Genomic DNA, 13,083 nt, shown 5'->3' with positions numbered 1-13,083 from the left:
CAGATACACTGCTGGTCCTGTGCTGGCCCAGAATAGTTTCAGCTCTGGCCCCAGATGTCAGCCTAATGTATACCCTAATCAAGCCATGTAATAACAACATGTGCCGGAACATAATAGTGCAAAACTAACATGACAAATCTCTGTTCAGACAGTGACTGGACAGATTCTTATAAAGCGCTTTTCTACTCTCCCAAATCACTCACAGTGCTCCCTAACTGCATTCATACCCATTCACACTCTTGACATGCAGACTAGAGGAGCCAGGGATCGAATCGCTAATCTTCCGATCAGTAGGTGACCTGCTCTACCTCCTGAGCTACAGCCACAGTGGTAAACATGATTAAACCGTCACTAGGCTTTGGATAAAGTGTACACTCACAAACCTGTCAAACCTGCATTTGAAACGTTGGCTACCATAGCAGTATAGTGTTGCAACGTGGCATTTGGGTCTTCTAACTAAAATAGGAAAACAGACAGTGCTGTCATTGCCAGACCTGGCCCACATCTGGTTGACATACACTCTGCCATGACACCAGTCAGTCAGAAGTGCCGGCTTGACACCAGATCCGGGCCAGACCTGTGTGCTATTAGGGATGATTCAAAGATCAATATTAATTGACGAAAGAAGCAAAACATTCCTCTGAAAACAGTCGGGTACAAGGACTAAACTGCTAGCGAGTGAAAAAGCAGCCAATGTCCAAAGACAGACTTTCTTGCTAGTGTTTATTTAAAGTAGTTTTGAGAAACAGTTGCTTGGGCATAGAGGGTCTTTCAAAGTCTAACTTCTTAAAACCAAAACATAAAGACATAAGATGTGGCTCAAGACTTTTTCACAGTGTACAGGGAGTGCAGAATTATTAGGCAAATGAGTATTTTGTCCACATCATCCTCTTCATGCATGTTGTCTTACTCCAAGCTGTATAGGCTCGAAAGCCTACTACCAATTAAGCATATTAGGTGATGTGCATCTCTGTAATGAGAAGGGGTGTGGTCTAATGACATCAACACCCTATATCAGGTGTGCATAATTATTAGGCAACGTCTTTTCCTTTGGCAAAATGGGTCAAAAGAAGGACTTGACAGGCTCAGAAAAGTCAAAAATAGTGAGATATCTTGCAGAGGGATGCAGAAGTCTCAAAATTGCAAAGCTTCTGAAGCGTGATCATCGAACAATCAAGCCTTTCATTCAAAATAGTCAACAGGGTTGCAAGAAGCGTGTGGAAAAACCAAGGCGCAAAATAACTGCCCATGAACTGAGAAAGGCCAAGCATGCAGCTGCCAAGATGCCACTTGCCACCAGTTTGGCCATATTTCAGAGCTGCAACATCACTGGAGTGCCCAAAAGCACAAGGTGTGCAATACTCAGAGACATGGCCAAGGTAAGAAAGGCTGAAAGACGACCACCACTGAACAAGACTCACAAGCTGAAAAGTCAAGACTGGGCCAAAAAATATCTCAAGACTGGTTTTTCTAAGGTTTTATGGACTGATGAAATGAGAGTGAGTCTTGATGGGCCAGATGGATGGGCCCGTGGCTGGATTGGTAAAGGGCAGAGAGCTCCAGTCCGACTCAGACGCCAGCAAGGTGGAGGTGGAGTACTGGTTTGGGCTGGTATCATCAAAGATGAGCTTGTGGGGCCTTTTCGGGTTGAGGATGGAGTCAAGCTCAACTCCCAGTCCTACTGCCAGTTTCTGGAAGACACCTTCTTCGAGCAGTGGTACAGGAAGAAGTCTGCATCCTTCAAGAAAAACATGATTTTCATGCAGGACAATGCTCCATCACACGCGTCCAAGTACTCCACAGCGTGGCTGGCAAGAAAGGGTATAAAAGAAGAAAAACTAATGACATGGCCTCCTTGTTCACCTGATCTGAACCCCATTGAGAACCTGTGGTCCATCATCAAATGTGAGATTTACAAGGAGGGAAAACAGTACACCTCTCTGAACAGTGTCTGGGAGGCTGTGGTTGCTGCTGCACGCAATGTTGATGGTGAACAGATCAAAACACTGACAGAATCCATGGATGGCAGGCTTTTGAGTGTCCTTGCAAAGAAAGGTGGCTATATTGGTCGCTGATTTGTTTTTGTTTTGTTTTTGAATGTCAGAAATGTATATTTGTGAATGTGGAGATGTTATATTGGTTTCACTGGTAAAAATAAATAATTGAAATGGGTATATATTTGTTTTTTGTTAAGTTGCCTAATAATTATGCACAGTAATAGTCACCTGCACACACAGATATCCCCCTAAAATAGCTAAAACTGAAAACAAATTAAAAGCTACTTCCAAAAACATTCAGCTTTGATATTAATGAGTTTTTTGGGTTCATTGAGAACATGGTTGTTGTTCAATAATAAAATTATTCCTCAAAAATACAACTTGCCTAATAATTCTGCACTCCCTGTATATGAACAGACAACATAACCGACTGACTTAAGCCTTTATCATGGAAACACTCCACTGTTTCCTCAAGAAGACCCAGAGGTGTTTACCCACCAAATTCAGATAGTGGGTTCTTTTACTATTGCTGCCAAGAGCTTGAGGACATTCAACTCACCATGCTAAAGAAATGAACTCTAAAAACACACAAGTACCGCTGAGTTCACAGTACTGATAAGCCTGGAGGTATTCCTGCTAGCATGACATGATCATATGACACATGCCGAACACAGCTGGTAAGCACACGCTTAAACACACTAAACGCACATGTATCAGATCAAATGCTATTTGATCAAACGGCATCCTCAAGTATTTCCTGGAGTCTGTTTAGTGGACTGGGGCCACGTTCAAATGTATAAAAAAGGTCACACGGGAGCAGTCGTGGATGCATGTTTACACAATCGAGTGTGGCTACGAGGTGATTCATAAACACACACACATACACGTACACTTAGAGGTTAAGTGCAGACTGTAATGAGATGAGTAATCAGTAGTGTCAGATAGCTTGTCTGCCAGGAGGAGATGAGAGGAGAGGGGGTGAGTGTGTGCCAAGACGGCACCTCCTCTTGCTCCTTCCCTTCATTTCTCTTCGTACTCCTGTTGCGTCAAAGGAGGAGAATAGAGCGGAACATTGGACCCCCCCCCTTCTCCCCCCACAAGGGTGAAAGAACAGAGAGAAGACTCTGCCTGCATATCACGCCTCCTCCTCACTCTCACCTCCTTATTCTGAGGTTCTATCTGAGAAGCAGTTGGCAAATCGCTTCTTCATCTGGATTCAGAAAAGATGAGGATAGGGCTCAGTGTGTATTTGATGCATAACAGTGTATAAGAGGCAACTGCACCTAGACTTTGGGTTAATGTGATATCCAAGATTGAGCTACAGATCCTGAATATAGCCTCAACATGACACTATGATAAAAAAAAATTGGTGACAGATGACAAAACCATTTGGAGGCTGGAAGTTTTGAGTGCTAGTACAAAATCTCTGGAGCTAATGTGTCTCAACTCTTCTTCTATTTTGTTTACTTAATATGACCTGATTTACAACAGCCTTTAAAAGAATCTCCTCTAACGCCTGTCATTTCTTCATTACATTGGTGAAAAACATTGTGAAGACAAATACATGTATGTAAATTAAAATGTGTTGCTACGGTCCCGTCTGACAGCAGTCGACTAAAATATGCAAAGTGTCCTGATGCGTGTTCAATAATTCCCAGAAATCCCAGAAAGTTAATTCAGTTCTTCTGGATGTAATATTTTCAGTGGGAGAAACTTTGTCAGTCTTAGCTGACTGCAGGTTGCTGTCAGCTAAGTAGCCTGTTGTTATGCAATGCCACTGGTCGTTTTCACGAATCTGAGGTCTACTGATACTAAAGAAGTCACTTGGATGAGCGATAATCCATTTCTCTCAATGAGATGAACTGAATCATTTTAGCCAAATTTTTGGGCTTTCACGGACCTGAATGGTGCTGTTTTGGTTGTCTTAGAATGCAGCCATTTTAAAGGGTTTTTTAAAGCCCAATTCTACGCACTAAACACATAAGAGCAGGTGAAGTTAGCAACTAGCTGGTTAATGCAGTAAAGGATTTAGCCGATATAAAGCTAGAGGAGATGGTGGAGACCAAATTAGAGCTAAAAAAGAATACTGGGTTTAAACAAAACAACATTATAGGGATAACATGGCAGCATCTCACTGGACATAATCCAGCATCTACAGATAGTGATCTATCATATCTGATTGTAGGGGCATGGGATACATATAAGTAGGATATAAGTTCCTACTACTTCTGTAGTCTTAAATTGAAGGTCATGATGAGTTCATGGGAACATCGAGCAGAATGAGTATACATATTCCCTGTAAAGACATAGCCTTCGGAAATGGGGGGTAACATGAGGGAACTCTGAGGAAACTAGTGTTTTTGACATGTTTCTTAGCTGCTATTTTAAGCTATAGGTCAGCAGTGAGTGTGAGATTCAGTTCACTCTTTACTACTCTGATTGTTTCTCAATAAACAGCTTAATGTGTCACTTAAACCTCTAAGACTGATGGTATTTGCATTTACTGTAAGTCAAACATTACAAAGGCCTGTAGCGTCCGTAGTAGTCAGCATTGAAGTTGTAGCTCTGAGCAGAAAAGGAGCATTTAGTTTTCACCCCTCCCTGTAAAATAGTTATTTTCTGTTTTCTAAAAAAGCCAGAGGTAAAATAAACTCTTTGATTTGTCTTCACTGTGGCCTTAGTGTAATATACATATTTAATCAGTGTTTTGTATCTCATGCTGCTTCCAGCTGCAGGTTGTGAACATTAATTAGGCTTTGTCTCAAAGTTCCAGGCTTCTTATCTCATGTGAACGATGAGCTTAGACTGCTGTTAGACAGAAAGCAAAAGCTGAAAACATTTAGTTAAGGAGTCAGAGTCAATAAAGATCTAATTAATTCAGACTATTAATATCATTATTATTATTTTTACCATTTTCAATATTTGGCCTCTTTGAGTGTCAGGCTCCTGCAGCTGTAGGATTTTTGCTAGATAGTGTTTATAGTGCTGATGTCCTATTAAACATTTTTAGGCAATTATCTGTCAATTATTATGAGCTGATGTTTGATTATTTGTACTAAAAGCCTGTCCAAGAAGTCTATGCTCCATTTTATTCAGTGATTACACTTTTATCATTTTATTCATATGTTAACTCTAATCAGCAGGGATCTGTATGTCTGTGATGGCCACACAAAGCCACCCTGTCAGCCAAATATGATCACCTCTGGCTCCAAAATAGCCACAGTGTTATCTATTGAACAGAATCAGCTTTCTGGGATTTCCTTACCTGGATGATCAAGAATGCATCAAGACACACCCTCTATTCAATTACCTGCCCTAAGGAGGTTCTGGTAGCGTTTAGTCTGGGTGTCATTCTGACTTTAAACAAAAAAGAACTTTGAAGCTATGATCCTACATGTGTGTTTTCAACATGTAGAAAGTACCGTATTAAGATTTACAATACATGTGGGATTTGACCTCTAACCTCTCCTTCAAGGTCAAATAAGGTCAAAATTTCATAAAATGTCTTTTATCTTTAAAACTTTGCTTAAAGTTCTACTGCCTGTGTTTGTATTGGCAACATTTAGGAAAAGAAACTGGTATATGGGGATTTTTAAATATCACATTATAGTTTGATTCTAAATATGATGTCACATATCAGATCGACAAAGGAGGGGATGGCGTGAGAGACACAGGAAGAAGAGCAGCAGGAAAGCAATGAGTGGTTTGTTTTTGGTCATGTGCACTTTCACTCTTGTGCCTGAAAATTCAATTCCCCTGCATGCATTTTTAATTTCTGCAGATAGCAACAAAATGGACCTAAAGGTTCAGAGAAAAAGCCGAAACAAATGGGAGTAATGGGAGGGAATGATGTCCAAAAAAAAAAAGAGTACAAATAGTAAATGGAGCCGAAGGCGTGTTTAGAGGTGGACAGAAAGAGGTGTGCTTCCATTCCAAATAGTGCTGATATCTACCGCTGAATGAAAAAGAGAGAAGAAAAGACACACGGAGAAAGAAGCTGTAGGTATTATACAGGAATGTCGAAAGGACAAAGACAGAAAAAAGTTGGAGGGATAATGGAAAAGAGTGATGAGGGTAAAATAATGAAATAGAGGAAGGAGAAGAACGAGCTCTGACAGAGAGAAAGTCAAATAAAAAGAAAGAAGGTGAGTATTGATGGGAGAAGAAACAGAGAGATTTTTCTGTCGGTGTAATCAGCAGCTGCCGAGCTGGTCGGAAGTCCAGGGTAGGACACACACACACACACACACACACACACACACACACACACACACACACACACACACACACACACACACACACACACCATCTGTGGCAAAACCAGGCAGACAGATGTCACATTTTTTGTGCTCTGTACCCCAGTCGGTGTCTCCCCTAGATGATTTTCAGCTACTTGTTTCCCAACATCTGGGGTACAGACACACCATGGCTGACATAAACTAAGGATAGAAGTCGCCAGCGAGCACAAAACAACTAAACATTCTCTCCATCTCCTTGCGAGAAGGACAAAAGTCTAAAAATGTGAAGAAAAACAGCTAAAAAGAAAAACAACAGTCCCCTGGCTAACGGGTTTACCACCGCCGAGAGGCGAGCAAAGATTTGTTGTGTAATAAACACTGCATTTAGCAAAATAGGTGTGAAAAAAAAAACTTGTCCAGTCAAGCAGCCAATTGCAGAAACAGCTATGACTTTGTTGTAAAACTCATGGCTGACTTTTACTATTTCTGCTGCAGTTTCACTTGGAACACGAGCGCTTTAACTTGTCACAGAGCTATTATTAAAACTCAGATTTGTGTTTTAGGAAAACAATGCATGCAAAATAATATGGCTTCTATAGCAGGGCCACACATTTCAGGCTAATTGAAGAGAAGGTAAAAGCTTAAACAGGCAAGAAAATCAGGGAAACTTGCCTTTGGAAAGTAATTACTTTCTATTGAGACTTTGTTTAAAGAAAATTGAGGAATGTTTCTTTTACTGCACAGGACAACACCGAGACAGTTTTAGTGGCTATCCGTGATCCACCCCTGCTCCATTCAGCAGGGTATTGTATTCCAATACAATCCTATTGACTAGGCAGGCTGGTTCTATTACTAAGAGGAGCAATGTGATAATCTGGGTAAAGAGAAATGGATTTTTCCTTAAAATGCTCATGGCTCTGTGAGGGGTGGTGAAAGACAGACGAGGAGGCAGAGCATCAGAAAAACGAAAGAAAAAGGATTTGTGCGTATGGGAGGTAACGCAAAAAGGACACAGAGATATGGAGGGAGAGAAATGGAAGAGAGGGAGTGGAGAAAAGACCTACAAGGCCAGAGACTGGGACATAGTTAGACCCACACTGGGGGGGGGGGGGCACAAATCAATGGCTATTTCTCAGCATTCACCACAGCATTAGTCACTTGATTGCTAGTCAGTACAGATTACAGGAACAAGTTTACAATTATTTCACTATAGACCAAACTGGATGCACACGTAAACACAAGTACACACACACACCGAGATGGTGAGTCACTCCTTGCAGTGTTGTTCCAATCATCAGATTTCATCATTCCCTTTTTTGACGTTAGGTTGTCTTATTAGCATCAAGTTACTCTACTCAGACACAGTCACCTGGAGTAGTAGCCATTTTAACATCAGCTATTTACCTGAAGCAAAGGCCAGGCAGTTACTGAGACAGCCATTCTGTCATCCAGGCTCACGTGTCTTTGGGTGTATTCACACTGGGCATTGCTGCTGTAACCGTGCCCAAACACGACCGTCCACCCTCCCCTACCGGCCTGTACTCTCGCTGTGTCTAATGATCCAAGCTCGAGAATGCTTAAGCATGTCTCAGCAGCATCTCAATGCCACTCTCACTGCTTAATTTTGCTTTCTTTATGCACAAACATGCATTTGAAAATCACAAGTATAATCATTTTCATGATTTCATGCATTTTGCGGCTTAATTGCAACAGTTTTTGGAAGCAGTCACACGCTGCCCTCTCACGTGCCTTATAGATTTGTTGGTTGTTTTAATGCTGCAATTTTCACGGAGGCAGCTGTAACTGAGCAAGCGTTGGAGTTCCTTGCTTGGCTGCTGCTCGCAATCACATGACTCTCTTGCTCATTTTATTTCTAGGCTTGCAGTGTAGCCTGGATATACAGATAATAGATAGAATCCTTTCTGTTCTTTGTGCTGAGGAACATGATTATAAATGCAAATAAAATTGAAAAACATGCTAATACAAGCTAAATCATTGTCATAGCCACTGGCTTTTAGATTGCATTGGAGGAATCGTTCATTTACAATCGACTCAGACTGTTTACTTGCAAGAAATCAAAGTCTGACCTTCCCGTGTGGAGTTCACATGCATGTTCTCTCCTGTTTGAGTGGGTTTGCTCCCGGTTCCTCCAGCTTCCTCATCGGTGCTTATTCTGTGTTAGCCCCTGTTTTAGGGTGAAACTCTTGCCCTACGGGAGCTGAGATAAGCTCCAGCCCCCCACCACCCTGATAAGGATAAGTGGAAGAGGATGGATACATGAATGTATAGAAATTACCCAACTAGTGACCTTGTTCTCCAGTCATTTGGTCACCTTGAGTCATCGTCACATGAACCGGTAACTTAAGACTCGTAGTCTTGTCAACAAGTCAGCCAACTATCCGCTAGTTAGATACTAAGTCACAGAGCTGACCTAGTCAGAGTTCTCTACTGTGTTACTTTGTAGTTCTGCTAGTTCATTCATTTGGTTTTAATTGACAGAGACCTGACTGTATCATACAGTCATTCTAGACATATACACTGATTTTCAACCACCAACTTAACTAAATAAATAGGGTCATTAGGACTCTGGGCAATATGACCATCTGTATGGGATGACAAAATGAAAAGTCTACTGTTTCACATTATACATGATCGTTTATTCCATGTTGTTACAAAACTGCATGCAATATTAAAAATATATTCATAAAAATGTAGATTTTTTTACAACATTTTTTAAAACTTCTTAGAGCTAAAGTAACCAGGAGCAGCAAATTAAAATGTAAAAACTGTGATGGGAGTACAGTTTACGTCATGATGCTTATGAACATGTATATCTATTGGGAAATATATGAAAAAAAGCGAGCAGAAAGACATCGACGTCACTGAATGTATGAGTACGCTCGTGGTCACAGGAAAGTGTATGGTCTGTGTCTTGAGTCTGTGTGTGTGCATGCACATGTGTGTGTGAGTGGCTGCGAAGGGACACAATATGGCACCATTAAGCCACTTCTAATAACATCACATTCAGCATGGAGCCTCCAAGACCACAGTGGTCCATGTGCATGCCTGGCTTAATGATTTTGTGTATGCAGCTTCATCTTGTAAATGCCTTTGTGTAGGTGTGTGTTGTAGCTGCGCCTTGCTGCAGGTCAATATGTACGGTATGTGATCCATGCCTGTATGTTAGTACACTTGGTTTTCCTTTATTCCATCATGTGTGTGAGTGGGTTTGTGGACATTATGCTGTGATTTACACAAGATTTATATGAAGTGTAAAGTTTCTGTATCGGTGCACTGAGTACAGATATACAGCATACCTGTATTAGTATAGCTTCTGTTCCTATTTAGTAGCATTAAAGTACCGAATAAGTTACAGGACTGTGATGGCATGCCACACATGGTAAGCTCCACACCTCACCACCCGTTGATTCACTTTAGTTTAATTTACAGTCACTACTTTAAAATATTCTATTTATTGTTCAATATCGTTTCTTAATTAAATGTATTCATTTTTCCATCACACCTTCCAATGTTTATATGGCGTGCACACATATTAACCTTGCAAGGTCAAAGTTCTGTTTTATGTTATATTAATACATCTTTCTTTGTTTGAGTTACCTGGGGGTTGGTGTCTCCTCCTGTCTGGCAAAAGGTGTGGCAAAGGGCTGGGAGACCTAAAGTACTACTGACAGCCTAATTGGATTGCACCACATGCTTCATTGCCTGGGGGGTGTTTCATGTTTGTTTAAATGTTTTGTATTAGTTGGTTATATGGCAGCCATCTTGTTTTCCCCCGTGTGTGTCATTTGGTTTAGCTAAACCAGTATTTAAGTCCCCCTGTGTGTCATTTCAGCAGGTCAGTTTACCATATGTTTGTTTGAGGTTTTGTTAATTATTATCTTGAGTTTAGTCTATTGAGTTGACCTCTTTTATTGGTCTGCCTGTTTAAGTTTTGGCTTTGTTAAATATATTTTCATATTTTTGGGTCAATAAAACCCGTTTTGAATTAAAACCACCTGTGTCCTTTATGCTTTACTGCTTGGTCCCTGACAATTGGTGGCAGCAGTGGGATCATCCAGTATTGGACACAGGTTTCACAGTCAGGTTTCTGACAAAGAGGCGGAGAACGTCAGGGTTAGTTGAAGTAAACCTGCTAGGGGGCAGGTTAGCTTCACGGAGTGTGTCGTCATAGTAACTCACTCAGAATTAATCTAAACTCACTTTGTGAAACCGAAAACCCAGAGTTTTCGTTAACTCAGGGTATACTTACTCAGAGTTTGCACTAAACCGGCTTCCTGAAATAGGGCCCTGCAGTCAGAAATCCAAGTCAGAACATCACCATCAGATTCTGCAGAAGCTCGCTCTGAATCATTAGAGTTTGATATTCATCCTTCTTCCTCTGTTCAGCAGGCCCAGGCTGAACCAGTTATGACTAATTCCAATCCAGCCATTTCACCAGCATTTCAGTTTCCCCTACAAATAGAGGGCAGATTGGAAAGATTAACTGAAGCTGATTATATTGAACATTTCCTGATTACATTTGAACGTATGGCTACAGCTTATCGATGGCAGAAGTCAGATTGGGTTTTTCATTTGATACCCTTGCTTACTGGTAAAGCTAGAGGTGCCTATGTTCACATGGACATTGATGATTCATTAGACTATGATAAAGTGAAATCAGCTATTCTGTCAAAATATGACATTAACCCTGAAACATATAGGCAAAGATTCAGATCCCTGGATGTTCAACCAGATGAAAGCCCTCGTGAGCTATATGCGAGACTGAAGGAGCTTTATGGGAAATGGATCCAGCCAAAGGGTAAAACTATTCATGACATTGGTGAAACTATAATCTTGGAGCAGTTTCTCAGAATGTTATCTCCTGAGCTTCAGGTTTGGATCAGAGAACACAACCCTGGTTCACCAATGGAAGCGGCTCGGTTAGCTGATGTTTTTGTTGCTGCCAGAAAGAAGGGGCAAGCATGGAGCCATAATGCATGGAAGGCATCGAGGGACACCCGGAAGATACCTCAGCAAAACCATCTGGATTCAGCAAATACAAGCACCAGTAAGAGCTCTCAGTCTACCACTAGACCACCAAAGGCCTCTGGTAAGAAGCTCATTTGTTATCTTTGTGGATTAGAGGGCCATACAAAACCTATGTGCCCAAGAAATTCTGCTAAAATGGTGCAAATGTGCTTTGCCCCTCGTTCTAATGCTGATCCTGAGCAGGGGAGTGACAAATCCATCAAAATGAGTCAGATTGAAGTGAATGGGCTTCTACTCAATGCCCTTCTTGACTCTGGCAGTTCTCGGTCTCTTATTCACTCAGATTTTGCCCCACCTAATATTGTTCGCACCAGTGATACAATTTCAATCTGTTGTGTCCATGGAGATGAGAAAAGATATCCGACAGCTGACATCTACATTAAAGTTCAGGACCAGATGTATCTGCTGAATGTGGGTGTTGTGAACAGTTTGCCTTACTCTGCCGTGTTAGGGCGTGACCTTCCTGTGCTTTTTGATTTGTTGGAGTCTGAGCAGACTGAGGAGTGCAATGTAGCTGTTACCAGAGCTCAGGCTAAGCAAGTCAGTACCCACTCTGAGACCCTGAGTGCCCTGCCTTTTTTTAATGAGGAGTTTGAGACAACTGTGGTGAAGCCACGGAAGACCCGCAGACAAAGAAGGCAGGAGAAATTCAAATTTTCACCTGTGGATACACTAACAGACACTGAGCCAACACCGTCACCCCTAGGGTTTAATATTCCAACTGAAATTGCTGAACTCCAAAAATCTGATCAATCTTTAATATCTCTTTTCCGGAAGGCCAAAGAAAAGGAACCTGGAGTGGAGCAGGTTCTTAACAGTGAGTACATCTTGCAAAATGACATTCTCTATCGTCAGCAGGGGTCGGTGCTGCAGCTGGTGGTTCCCCAGAAGGTTAGAAACGCCATTCTCACCTTAGGGCATTCTATTCTGTGGGCTGGCCACCTTGGTAAACACAAGACCACAGCTCGCATCAAACATCATTTCTACTGGCCTGGTCTTAGCAAAGATGTGGCTCAGTTTTGTAAAAGTTGCCCACAGTGTCAGATAACATCTGCTAAAATCCCCCATAGAGCTCCACTCCAACCTCTCCCTGTCATCGGCACTCCTTTTGAGCGTCTTAGAATGGATATTGTAGGGCCTGTTGAGAGGAGCAAAGCAGGAAATCGTTACATGCTTGTTGTAACAGATTATGCCACAAAATATCCTGAGGTGTTCCCTTTAAAATCTATAAAGGCCAAGCCCATTGCATTTTGTTTAGTGCAGTTCTTTGCAAGAGTTGGGTTTCCACGAGAAATACTAACTGATCAAGGCACTAACTTCATGTCTACTCTGTTAAAGCAAGTTTATCAGTTGTTGGGTATCCGGAGTCTGAGAACTTCACCATACCACCCTCAAACTGATGGGCTGACAGAACGGTTTAACCAGACATTGAAACAGATGCTCAGGAAGTTTGTCAACGACAGTGGTAACGATTGGGATCAATGGCTGCCATATCTACTCTTTGCTTATAGAGAAGTCCCCCAAGCCTCCACAGGTTTTTCACCTTTTGAGCTGGTGTATGGTTATGAGGTTCGCGGCCCTCTAACTCTGTTAAAGGAGATCTGGGAGGGAGACAAGGCGGAGGAGGGATCCAAGAACATTTTGTCTTATGTCATTCAGATGAGAGAACGGTTGGAGAAAATGAGTGAACTTGCTCAATCACATATGGTGGAGGCCCAGCAGCAGCAGAAGTCTTGGTATGATAAATCTGCTCGTCAGCGTGCGTTTGAGCCAGGACAAAAGGTGCTCGTGCTCCTCCC

This window comes from Mchenga conophoros, linkage group LG2 (assembly GCF_057382185.1).
Source record: "Mchenga conophoros isolate Kocher_MC1m ecotype Shallow Benthic linkage group LG2, M_conophoros_male_GT1.1, whole genome shotgun sequence".
In the NCBI taxonomy this organism is placed as follows: domain Eukaryota; kingdom Metazoa; phylum Chordata; class Actinopteri; order Cichliformes; family Cichlidae; genus Mchenga; species Mchenga conophoros.
The sequence above is the reverse complement of the archived record's forward strand: the minus strand, read 5'-3'. Positions refer to the sequence as shown.